This window comes from Ambystoma mexicanum, chromosome 8 (assembly GCF_040938575.1).
Source record: "Ambystoma mexicanum isolate Mex_15411 chromosome 8, UKY_AmexF1_1, whole genome shotgun sequence".
Taxonomy (NCBI): Eukaryota; Metazoa; Chordata; class Amphibia; order Caudata; family Ambystomatidae; genus Ambystoma; species Ambystoma mexicanum.
In genome coordinates, this window is record NC_090929.1 from 663,519,034 (window position 1) to 663,531,963 (window position 12,930).

Here is a 12,930-nt window from a genome sequence, read left to right on the forward strand (position 1 = left end):
ACACGTTTTGCAGAGTTTCTATTTCATTTTTAAATACAACTATTTCATTGGTGTCTTGTAATATCGCTTGCACTGGCTGAAGAGTCAGGCTTTGAACGTTTAAAGTGTAGTCTTTGATAGAGGCTGTGGCCCCTGTTATTGGTGTAATGGCGCAATGACACTCACCCTTGAGAAAGGGCACTGCTGCTGCTGACAATTTGTAGTACCAGTTACCACATCGACTCCAATTAAGTAAAGGGAATCCCACATAAGAGTAAAATGCATTTGGAAAGTCACAATTTCCTAGAAAGGGAATAGTACAATGTAACAGCACATAGAAACTGTATCGTATAACAATTCTATAGCAGGAGTCCAGTGAAGGGATCAAATCTGTAGAAAATAAAGAGCAATCCAGTCTTTGGCAAGAACCCTGATAAAATGGTAGTGTACAGGTGAGTAACTTCAAAAGTCACTTTAGAAGGAGGAGTTTAGAAGTTGTAGAAAAGTTCTTCATAGGAAATACCTGGACAAAGTCAATTTGTAGAGCTGCAGTTTAAGGTAAAAGCAGGAAAGTATCTGTTCTACCTCAGAGGTGCGTGGAAGTGCCTCAAACCGTCACCATCCCACAACAAAGACTTTTTAAAATACTTCCAGTTTAGAGAGATCTATGGTCACTGCACGCCTGAAAATCGTGAATCTGAAAATCCCAAATGCAGAAATTCTGTCGCACAGTGACCACATACATAGCAGGACCATTGTAGAATGGGACATTCCCTGCACTGCAAGTGCTGGGGACACCCCCGCAACTCTGGATACCCATGAGCGATAACAGGGTTTAGGTATTTTCGTTTACTGCAAATGCGGGGTAAACATGCATTCTTTATTTTATTTTGGTATTTCAGTATGATACAGTTTAGAAGCATGTTCAGTAAGGAAATCTTAGGTAAAAATCAATCAAAGCACCCTCATCACCACCTGGATATACGGATGCAACAGTTCAATACGCGTATTCCAAATAGAGCTAGTTCTCCTGGAACCAGGTAAAGTGATCACTTTGAGAAAACTGAAAATTGAGGTTGCAAGCTTGGCGTATTGTATTCATTGATGCAGCCCTACAGCTAAGGTGTGTATCAGAAACTTTTACTCCCTAGAAAATAGGCAAATACTCCCAAAAAATAAAAATGGGGAGGAAAAATACTCAGAATTTAAAAAAATGGCAAATGGCCACATAGGAGCTTGCGTCCCTGCTTTCACCCAAACAGATCAATGGATGTGTTAGGACCAGTAGTTTGTGTAATACCACAGGAAGAAAGGACTAGAATTAGGGAAGAGGAAAATGTATATGTATAAATAACTTGGAGTAAAGAAGTAGTTCTCACAAAAACATGTCTGTTTTACAGTTGATTTTTTTTACTTGTTTATAAAATACTCCTATTGGGAACAGGAGTAATGTTTTTACTTCCTAAAAAATCATTTTACTCCAAACTTTCAAAAATAGGGAGTAAAATACTCCCACTTCAAAATCTTATCTGAGTACTGCATTGATGTAATGTGTACTGTTCATGACGGTAAAGGCAGCTGCAATTCAAATACCATTATGGGTGTCAGAAGATTTCTGCATGGAATTCCGTTCAGGTTTAGCAATATTCTAAAACCGATATGGCAGGTTTTGTTGTAGTTTCTTTAAATCTTGTAAAATGCGTGGTTGGAACACGGTTATGAGTCACTTGAAGTGGTGGATAGAAAGTAAAAGGATTATGCAAGTCACATTATTAAATATGTATTCATTTTTTTAAATGCGAGACGAATCTTGCGCATTCATTTCTGAATTGTGCACAAACTGTGAAGAGTCATGTTCCAAACAGAGTGCAAACCCCAGCGACTGTTTCAAAATGGTCTGGTCAGTGCGTGCCAAAACTATGGGCCTCATTACGAGTCCGGCGGTAGCTGTGCCAGTGAAACCGGCAGGCTGCTGCCGGACTCCTGCATTTTCCAGTGCCTGGCTCCATGGAAACGCCACAGGATTATTACCCCGGTGTTTCTGGAAGTCAGGCACCCGAAAAATGTAAATCCCATTCCCATAGGACTCAATGGGGATGAGGGAAGCACCGGTACCGTTAAGAACATCCGATCCGGTAACGACGGTGCCTCTAGGCTTACTGGCACCGTTGTTACCGGACCGGCACACTCGTAATGAGGCCCCATGTGTGGAATGAAAGGTTGATGGCTGCCTTATTCTAACTGCGAGTCATCCTCAGTAGCGCTAATGGCAAGAGCGGATCTTCTGCACTTAAGTCATATCCAGTGTTTAAATGACTGAATAGAATGGCATTTGTATCTCCAGAATGAGATCACCTCCCAAGAGAAAACTGTAAATCAGCAGATGCCAAAAATGTATGTTATCCATGATACTCCTCAACACGCAACAAGGTTCACATTACCTTGAGTCTGCATGGGCGGACATTGACATCTATGCAGTATTAAGTTGAGTAAGCTTGTAATTTGCTAGTACAGTAGGCAAATCGGTTAGGCAGATCTTTGAAAACTATCAGTTATTTTATGTCCTCAGCTGAATTTCATGCCAATAGCAATGCAAATATCAAAGATGTTTTGCATAGTCCACAGGACTGGACACAGAAAGAGGACAATGGGGAAAGGGATGGGGAAGAATTACGGCTGATAGGGACATAACCAGAGGACACAGCCCTTTTTCCCCCTCCTCCTACAGATTTAGTTTTTCTTTCCACATTTGGACAGTGCTCTTTCTAACCTCTCCCTCTATGGGCACATTTGTGGAATTCTATTCTGCGTACAGGGTGTGTTAAGTAAGATAGGGCCGGTGAGCTAATGTATGTTGATATGAACATAGATGGGTTGTCGCTAGGTGTAGGTGGGAGGTGGAGTAGGGCCCGGCCGTATGAGATTCACCAAAAAATAAAAGAGGTTTTGCATAAAGCAAAAGTTTTCATTTTCATTGCTTTATGCTTGTCCGGAAATGTGTGCACGGGTAATTTATTTTCATGCAATGCAGTAGAAGCAGTGACTTCTGTAAGCTAGTGTTAAAGAACATGATATGACTTATTGATATTTTTGTCACCGATGGGTATTCGAGGTTTTCGAAATTGCTCAGAACTATTTAGTTCCTGCTTCTAGCCTAGTTAGCTTGATACCACTCACTACCAGAAGCTACTTTCGACTCCCCAGGCAAACTGGCGCCAGACAGATACCAATATGGCATTGACTTTGTGTACTTGAAAGAAGCATTAGAAACGTCTCGAAGACATTTAAAGCATAATGGATCATCTGTAAGGGACATCTAATGTGGCAGTTACATTTGCACTCTAGAGTGTCACTCTACATGCAAGCTCCTGCCTGCTGGGTCATGCCAGATACCAAGGAGCTGATTTTAGCTCCGGTTTATGGGATCTTAATTTTTATCTCCGTAATAAAAAATCTACATATAAGAGTGGCATTTTTATCAGTTTGGCATATTTTTCAGTTTGCGTGACCTCTCAACACCTAGTCAGCACAGTTGTCTTTGTGTTTACATCACGTGACCTCAGGTATTTTGCAAACAAGACCGCTCAATATTGTGGGCGCACCAGTGCAGGTCTTCTCTTTATGACCAGTTTACTGATGTAGATAATTAAATAGAGCACTGCTGGTACAAACCAAAGGAGACCTGCAACTTCTGCATAAGCTCCAAAGCAGGTAGTTCTTTTCAAGAGCAGATTTACCAAGAAGGTTTTGGGCAGTTAAGGATTTGTAGGATGGATTCAATATCAACTTTATCAGTGATCTAAGCTAGCAGCCACACACATTCTTTCCAATAAGTTAAATAGGATTTACTGGGAGGATGGGGTGTGAATATTGTGTCTGCTCGTCCTTGTTCCTCTGCAGAGCATGTTTACGATGCAGAATAGGTTTATTATTTGTCCTTTGCATTTCACAGACTATGGTTCCTGCAATGCTGGATGAGAGGGAACTCAACTTGGGATGAGGCGAGACTCCCTGCCGGAAAAATAAATAACATGATCCATCAACATGAATGCAACAGGATTAATTAGCCATGCATGATTACAACTGTCTAAGATTCTAACACCTCATCGATAATTGGAATGTTCAACTCTATACCCAATTATCGATAGCTGGGTGGCAAATGAAGACCTCTTAGCTTACTAAGATAGGAAATTGACTTCACTTCAATCCTTTTTGCTCCTTTACAGTGTGACGAATCCTAGGATGTCATATCACTGCTTTCCTAGGGGGAGCCCCTTTCCATGAGGCCAGGGAGGGGAGGCCACCACCTGATAGTAACCATGGGGGTGGTACTCAGGGGCAGGATCTCATGGGGAGGGAAACATCCTGTGGGACCAGTGACAAGTCGGGGAGAACGAGGTACACACACAACACCCACACCTCACCTTCAACCAGACTATCTATACCATCTTCTCCCATATGCTTCTGTAGAGCTACGGAGATAGAAACTACTAAGATGAGGAAGAATGGCTGGAGTTGAAAGAACAAATGTAGAAATACCACTCAGACAAGGAAAAGCTATGGAGCCCTACAGAATAGACAGCGGAACCAGCCCGAGCGGCATAGACAACAAAGACTAAGTGGGACAAACCTAACAATAAAAAAGGAAGGACTATCAGAAAGGGTAGATCCTCCCAGGAAGAGCCGAGAGCATGGAAGCCTGCCGGCTTGGGGAGAGAGGAGGATGCCAAATGGGAGGTGGAGATGATGTCCCTTTTCGGTCTGCAGCCAGCAGACCGAAGAGAGAGCTGGAGGAATAGGAGCAGAGTGAAATCCCACAAACCACGCGGCTGTGGAGGAAGACTCCAACTGCCAAGCCTCTAACTTGCAGAGCTGCAGCAGCAAAATAAATGCCTGTGAGAGAAAGAACGAGGGCGACAGAGCAACAGGAACGTTCCTTACCTGGCAAGAAGCCCGGAAACTAGGGTCACGGACCCACCACTGCAGAGTCGCAGCAGAAAGAGCAGAGGCCATGAAAAGAGAAGACATGGAAAACCGAACAGAGCTGCAGGGGCGGTCCACAACTGCAATGAAGACCTGACAACGAACATGGAGTTAACAGAGTTGCTGGGGAGGCCAGAAAAGACCCGAGAACCAGAGTCTGTGACCCATACAGAAGGGCAGAGATAGTTGTAAGTAGAGTGAGCCAAGAGAATACCTGGCACAGAGGATAACGTGGGGGTCTGCAATCCACGATCAAGTAGGGAGAGAATTACAATCCCTCATCCTCAGCACAGTACCTGCAGGGGTCGGGGGTGCACCAGGTCTGTCAACAGCTGTCTGGGACCTGCACACAAGATAAGCCTGAGAAATGCCATGGGTATCGAGACATTTCTCCATCAGCTGGGTTTGAACTTTATTTTGAGAACTCACAACTTTAAACAGTGAAGGATTTTGAGCCTCTGTCCAGAAGAAAACGACTGTTTGTACTACTTCTTCAGTTTAGTTTATAGTGTAAGGAAGAGTTAGGATTCTGACATCAGACTTTACTTTGTACATTCTTACAGAGACATTAGCATTTTAAGTGAGGCAGGGAAACCCCTCTTAGAAATAGGGCAAGCTAGGGTTATGAAAAAGATATCAGCACCACATGAATCAATTGGGTTTGACCTATCCAGCAGCCAAGAAACTATACATCCGGGAGAAAGACAGATCATACCAACTGGTCTAGTACTAACCAACCCACACAGTACCTACATCAGTTTAACAACTAAATTTGGGTTGGCATGGAAATATGGATTAGATGTGTTACCTGGGGTGGTTGTTCCCAGTTAAAGGGGTGATGTCAAAATAATGGGAAGCAATCGTATCACATTAAGATTGGGGATTAAATTACCCAAGGGATTTTTAAGAGACCAGTGTTCCTGGACTTGCTAGAGATCTCCGATCAAGATCGAACAGATGGGGGGGACAAAAGGTTTGGGGAAGCTGACCAAAACACTGATCCAGAACCTGAAAGCATACCCCACAGGACTGACCCGGAAGAAGAGGTGGCGATCATACCAGACTTAGCCTTTGTTCAACGTAACGATATAAGGTTAGCTGAGGCCTTCCTCAAAGTTCTATAGGAAGAGAGGGAGGGTCCCTTCTTTTTTATCAAACAAGTGTTATTGTACAGAGGGACATCACAAATGAGGGAATTCCCTCGGTCCCAGATGTGGTCCCGAAAAGTCCTTGCAGACTGGTCTTGGAGATTGCTCATGCTCACCTCACCTAACCTCTGGACATTTAGGAACATCCAAGACCCAAAGTCAGTAGTGAGCAGATTCTACTGGCCCAGTATCTTTGCAGATATCAAAAATGTTGCCTTGACCTAAATGACCTCCAGAAACCCCTGCTAGCACCCTAACAACTACTGCCAATCATTGACATCCCATTCTCCAGCACAGGGATGATACTGTGGGACCCCTAAAACCTTTCCAGGCTTGGGAATCAGTATATTTAAGTCATGTTAGACTATGCCACCAGGTACCCAGAGGCTTTTCCCATTTGCAGTAACACTTCACAACAGATATTAAAACATTGTATCATATTTTTTCCCAGGTAGGCTTCCCAAAGGAAATGCTCGCTGATGAAGGCACCACGTTCATGAGCAAAATCACGACAGACGTTAGGTGTGGGCGATACATAGAGCTTTGGAGATGTATGTAAATATTTTCAAAATTGATACAGGATGAGAACATTTTGTTAACATTGAGATATGTATACATATATATTACAGGACCTGCGGTAGCGGGCCTGTTATTAAGTTGCTCAACTCATAGAAAGAGCACTTTTTGGGCAGCTTATAACCTGCCCCCCCCTAGAGGAATCCTCACCAAACTTTGCTAAGTAGTATATGGCCCCCTCAAAATGATTTTGTGAACTTCTGTGCCGTTTCCAAAAATAAATGTGCTCATGCCTACAGCCCAAACCGCTGTACGGATTTTCATCAAATGTGTGCCAGGAGCGGCCACTTGATCCCAAAAGCGTGCTTTTGTAAATTTGGTGCAACTCCGTCCAGTAGTGTTTTAGAAAATGGCCAAAAAGTAGGTAACAAAAAATGTGTGATATCTGAGTCCGGTCCACGGACTCACTTCCTGATTCGGGGTCCACGGACGCCTCTGGCCCAATCAGAGAGTGGCGTGACATTTGCAGACATCGTAGTGTAAGGTGCGTCCAAACATTTGAAACAGGTGTCATTTTGGATTTGTGAACAGCGCTCGCAGTCGGCTGACATTGCAGTAAAAACATTAAAAAACACAACATTGCACTTGTCAAACAAATGAAACCATCTTTGGGGAGGTGAGAGGTGATGAGGATGGGATGGGATAGGGCTATAAAAAGCCATACATCAGGCGTTTTTCTTATCAGATGTTTGCGAACATCTTATAAGTTCGGGGACATCCATGCGTATTTCTGCATTACAGGGTCAGTGAAAATCAGTATTGGATGACTTATAACTTTGGCACCACTCAATGACTGCATGAAACTTTGCAATATCAATTTATACCCGACCTTGAATGGCTATGCAAGGTTTGGTGCTGTTTTGCCAAGAGGGGGCAAAGTTAGGGGGTCCCAAAATATTTGAAAGGGTTATAAATGTGGTGCCGTTTGACAAATCTGCAAAAAAGTCTGCAAAGGATTTTAGACCCAGATTTGAATGTTTTTGCAGGTTTGGTGGGAATCCGTCAGGAGGGTGCAGAATTAGAGGGGGGTCTCAACTTTTTTAGATGGCTTATAACTGTTGCCGTTTGACGAATCTACACAAAACATTTCAGAAAGATTATAGACCCAATTTATAATGTGTGTGCAAAGTGAATAGATTTTAGTGCGGGCTAGGTTATATGACTATTTTTTGAATGTACAATTTGACAGTTTTCAAAAAATAAAACATGGGCAGATTTGCAGCAAACTCATGCAAGTAGCATTGAAATTGTGATTTATTTAATTTATACCGCGCTACAGTCCATGGGCATAAACCTTTGGTGACTGAGGTATAGCCTGGGGCCAGATTGTCCGGGTCATGGCCTCGGGCCATGACCCGGACAATCTGGCTACTGTCCATGAGCACGAGGGACTGGCAATGGGGTTGAAGAGGGCATGGCCACCAGGGACTGCTATGTGGTAAAGATTTTCAAAATCGGGACAGGTTTGAAGTGCTGGACAGGATTGCAGCAAACATGCGCAAAGAGCATCAGCAAGGACCTCAAAGCATGGTTTTGCAAATCGGTCCTGCGTTTTATTTTTATGGTAAGCTAAGCAACCATTACTCGCGCCACCACTGTGTACTGCTACGACTAACACCCAGGACATCAAAGAAGACATGACAAATGTGTTGAAGGCTTACAACTAAGCATTTAACCCAAATAAACAATATCAAGATATATAACGAAAAATGCCATTCTGGCCAAAAATATTGAAATAGGACTTTTGGTCCTTATCGCCCAGCCACAGCTGAAGTGAAGGAAATAATTCAAATAAAAATTCACAGAACGTCTGTGTATCATCCTCAGAGGGATGGTCTGGTCGAGAGGTTTAATAAGACACAAGAACATTGTGAAAAAGCTAGTTGAGGCAGATGGCAGAAATTGGGACATGATGATTTTCCCCATTTGAACTTCTATAGACAAAACCCCAGAGATGTGTTGGACATGCTCAAACAGACCTGGGAAGAGCGGGAGGAAGCCATATTACTCTTGTCCCAAACAGCTCAAAAGATTTAAAGAATATCTGGTGCTTGTTAGGGACATAGTCCTTTTTCGTAATATACTCAAAACTCCTCAGCTATCTGGGAGTCCTCGAGGAGCTGGGCAGGTTGTTGTAAATGTTTATCTGAATAAATATTCATCAAACACATGCATATATATGAAAGTCAGAACTAAAACATATACCATTGGTGCATATTTAAAGCAACAATCATCGCAATGCTTTGAAAAAAAAAAGTAAAATTAACAACAAACAGAGAATATACTAAAAGATGCATCAACTTATCCTCTTAAAAACCCCATCTATAAAACATGGCAGCCTTCAAAAACAGCAGCAGGGCCCAGGCCGTGAGTTTAGTCTCTGCCCTTATTAAAAAACCCATTGCTGGGCCAGATTGTCACAAATCCGTACCTTTTAGGACTTGCAAAATGGACCTTTTCCTAATATTTGCATAGCCCGGGCAAAACAGAATAAAGTGACTGCGGTTTTCATTAGTAGCGTCACATACAGGACAGCCTGGATCATCGGCGTAACCCACCCAGTTCACTGGGTTAACTCTTACTCATAAACAATCGAATCGTGCCCTTGTGATTAGCCATCTTTGATGTTTTTCGCTGGCCCAGACAAGGTACGACTGCACGGTTGATGGCTCACTTATGGATTGATGCAATATGTCTAGTTGTGACACCAATGCCGCTTTCATACGTTTAATCACAGTTTGCCCAATTACTGCTTCTTTGTATGACCTTACTTCCTGCGTGAATAGCATCATAGAAAAAGGTGGCACAATCGTCAAGTTCGCCTGACACAAACTCTTACAAATCTTAACGAGGGTATTTTGTGCCACCAATCATTGTTCAATGTAGCTTTAATTATAAAGTGGGAGAGTGTGGCATTTTTGTTCCCACATATTCTTAACCATAGGATGCTGGGGGCAACTGCCTAATCGTCCTCCAAGAACGTCATCCCCAATTCTCTGTGCGCCGAGGAACAAGTCGAAGAAACAGGGATTCCCAAAAGCTTTTTAAAGTAACGATTTTGGGTGATTTGTTCATTAAGAGCCCCGCAAGCCACTCTACTCCTGCTCTCCTCCTTTTCGTGCATTATTGTTTGTTTGTTTTATTATTTCTAGTGCGCGCCAGACCCGAGGGTATCAGGGCGCAGAAAGCAGCAAGAATATTTTCAAATTCGTTTACAGTGCTGTACAATATATGAGCAGGTAATATAAACATACAATATACATACATAAAGTTAAGCAGAGGAAACGCAAACAACTAGTTAGTATATACAGACAGAGGAGGACGACAAGGTGGGGTAGAGGGTAAAGTGGAGTTTGGGGGGTATGTAGTAAATTAGCGGTCATTTTCTTTACCGTGGGAACTTGTTGTCTTTAGGGGAGCTTGGTGTTCAAGGGTTCATCGAGGCAGCACGATCTTGTACTGTAACAGGGTGGTACAAAGTGCCCTTTCAAGGTCAAACGCACAGTAGCACTCTCTCAAGGGTCCTGTAGATCACCTGTGTTGGTTAAGGCACCAACCCGGCTTCCTCAAGGATTTCTGCTGAGGGGTCTGAGGGGTCTGAGGGGAACGTTTTCCCAGACTTGGGCTGAAAGAAAACTGACAAGCTCAAAGCTGAGCGATTTATGATATAGGGTTTATTTATAGCATGCCTATACACAAGTGTTTGAAGGTACGGGAAGGGAACAAGATCTTACTAGGCCCAGTGACATGGAGATCGCGTAAGTGCAGGGAGAGGAAAGGGGGAGAAGTGCCAGGGGAGGGGGGTGGGGGGGAGTGCAGGACATAGGATCAACAAAAGCACAAAAAGCCAAACAAGAAAAATGATTTGCGGACAGAAGGTGGCAGTGCAAGGGTTAAGTGCAGGTGATTGGAAGCAGGTGATTGGGAAGTGCAGGTTAGGGGACTGTAGTGTTACAGATACAGCCCCAAGAGCAGGGTTGCCAGGCGGAAGTGCAGGTGTGCAACTGGGGGGACAGGATGGATCTGCCTCCAGCTCTTTTCCTGGAAAAGCGTTTAACCCTCAAGGAGTTGGGAGGTGGAAGAGCGGAGAGCTCGAGTAGGGAGATACTTCAGAAGAGAAAGCAGGAGATATTTATTTTGGTCCCAGTCCCCAGAAGGCCTTGTGGACAATGAAAAGGGTCTTGAATTTGATCCTTGAAGCCACAGGGAGCCAATGGGGAGATTTCAGTGCTAGAATGATACAATCCCTTTGCTTGAGGCCAAGGACAAGTCTCGCAGTCCTGTTCTGGATGAGTTGGAGAGGACAGAGAGTAGAGGCAGGGAGATTTAAAAAGAGGCTGTTACAGTAGTCCAGCGTAAAGAGGACCAGAGCTCTCAAGACAGTGAGCCTCTGGGTTAAGGAAAGGAAAGGAAGAATACCTCTCAGGACGTAATGTTGGTAGTTTGACTTCTTAGAGATGTCAGAGATGTGAGGAGAGAAGGAGAGAGTGGAACCAAAAATAACCTTGAGGTTCTTAGCCACACAGGTGGGAGCAGGAAGAGGGCCAAGGGAGGCTGGCCAGAGAGTGCAGGAAAAGAGAGGTGTAGGTGTGCCGATAAGGAGGATCTCCGTCTTGCTGGCATTCAGGCAGAGCTCATTGGAGGCGCACCATTCTTGGATTGTAAACAATCAGGGATGAGAGAAGGAGAGGAGGCGGCAGAGGGAAGCCTGAAGACAAGCTGTGCGTCATCCGCATAGCACTGGAAGTTGGAGAAGAGTGCAGCAATACGGTGGGCAAGAGGAGCCAAGTATTGGTTGAACAACCAAGGAGAAAGGTTAGACCCCTGGGGAACACCGCGAATGGAGAGAGAGAGAGGAGAGGAGAGGAAGGACCCAAGTTGGACCTGTGAGGGTTGGTCAGAGAGGAAAGAGGTCAGCCAGGCCAGAGCCAGGTTATCACAGAGCCAATTGACCAGGATGGCATGGTTGACCGTGTCGAAGGTCAAGGAGAGATCAAGTAGGATGAGGGCAGAAGGGAGGTTTGAGTCAAGGTTAGAAAGCATGTGTTCACGGATGTTCAGGAGAGCAGTTTCCGTGCTTCTGGCTGCTCTGAAGCCAGACAGATGATCATTGAGTCCACCAATAGATTCAGTGTGGAGATTAAGCTGAAAGATGGCCAGCCTTTCCAGGAGTTTGCCCAGGAAAGGAGTGATGGAGATTGGGCAATAATTAGCCGGAAGGGAGGGGTCTGCTGAGGGATTCTTGAGAAGAGGGTGCACAAGAGAGTGCTTCAGGGTGGAGGGGAATGTTCCAGAGGTGAAAGAGTGGTCGCAGAAGTCAGTCAAGGCTGGAGCGAGGGTATGTGGTCCTTGATGGTTTTGGAACAACAGGGAAGAACCTGTTTTGATGATGTTTTCATAGATCAGACCTGTCTAGAAAGCTCGTCAGGGAAGAAGAGAGGAATGGCAGAGAAGGGAGGGGGTGGCCGCAGGCAGGCCGGAGGAAGTGGAGAGAATGGAGGGAGAAGCAGGAGAAGCGGACAGGGTGACAGGATATCCTGGGTTTTAGAGATGAAGTGAGAAGCCAGTGCCGTACAGTGGGCCTGGGAAGGAACAGGAGAGGTAGAGCCTGCAGCAGGATTGCCCAACTCCTTGCAGATTTTAAAGAGCTCGACCGAGTTGTCATATGCCGCAGAAACGTGGGCTTGTATGTGATCTCTTCTTAGTGAGGACAGAAAGTCGGTATTGCCTTTGGAGCAGGCGGCAGGCCAGTTTGTCAGAGGATGTTCAAGATGCCAAGCATTTCCTCTCAGCCACCCTACACTTGCGTTTGAGGGTGACGAGATCTAAGTCGTACCAGGCGTTGCACTTGGCTTAGGGCTTTATGCAAGTGCATAAAGAGTATCAGATTGCAGGGTGAAGCATGGAAAGGGCTGTGTCATTTTGTGAGTCAGCCAGAGGTGCAGGAGGGGGGAAGAGAAAGAGGCGGCGAAAGCCTCAACTGACCCACGCTTCATGGGTCGAATGACTGAGAAGGTGGGTGACAGTGCTGGTGCCTGGACTGAGGGGTGGAGAGAGAGAGAGAGAGAGAGAGAGAGAGAGCGAGCGAGCGAGCGAGCAAGATGAGGAGAGGAGAAAGTGGTCACTCCAGGAGAGAGGAGTGGTGAGAGGGTTAGGGGGGGGGAGGTCTGAGGCGATCAGAACATTGAGAGTGTGTGCTGCAGAGTGAGTCGCGCAAGAGGGAAGAATAGAGAGAGAGAGATAG

The 12,930-nt window shown here is 44.8% G+C and overlaps 1 protein-coding gene across 2 annotated transcripts in view; it reads right to left on the minus strand.

The window, feature by feature from the left end:
• The window catches only part of ZBTB48 (zinc finger and BTB domain containing 48), a 478,630-nt gene that overhangs the window by 348,264 nt on the left and 117,436 nt on the right, over positions 1 to 12,930 (minus strand). The window lies entirely within an intron of this gene.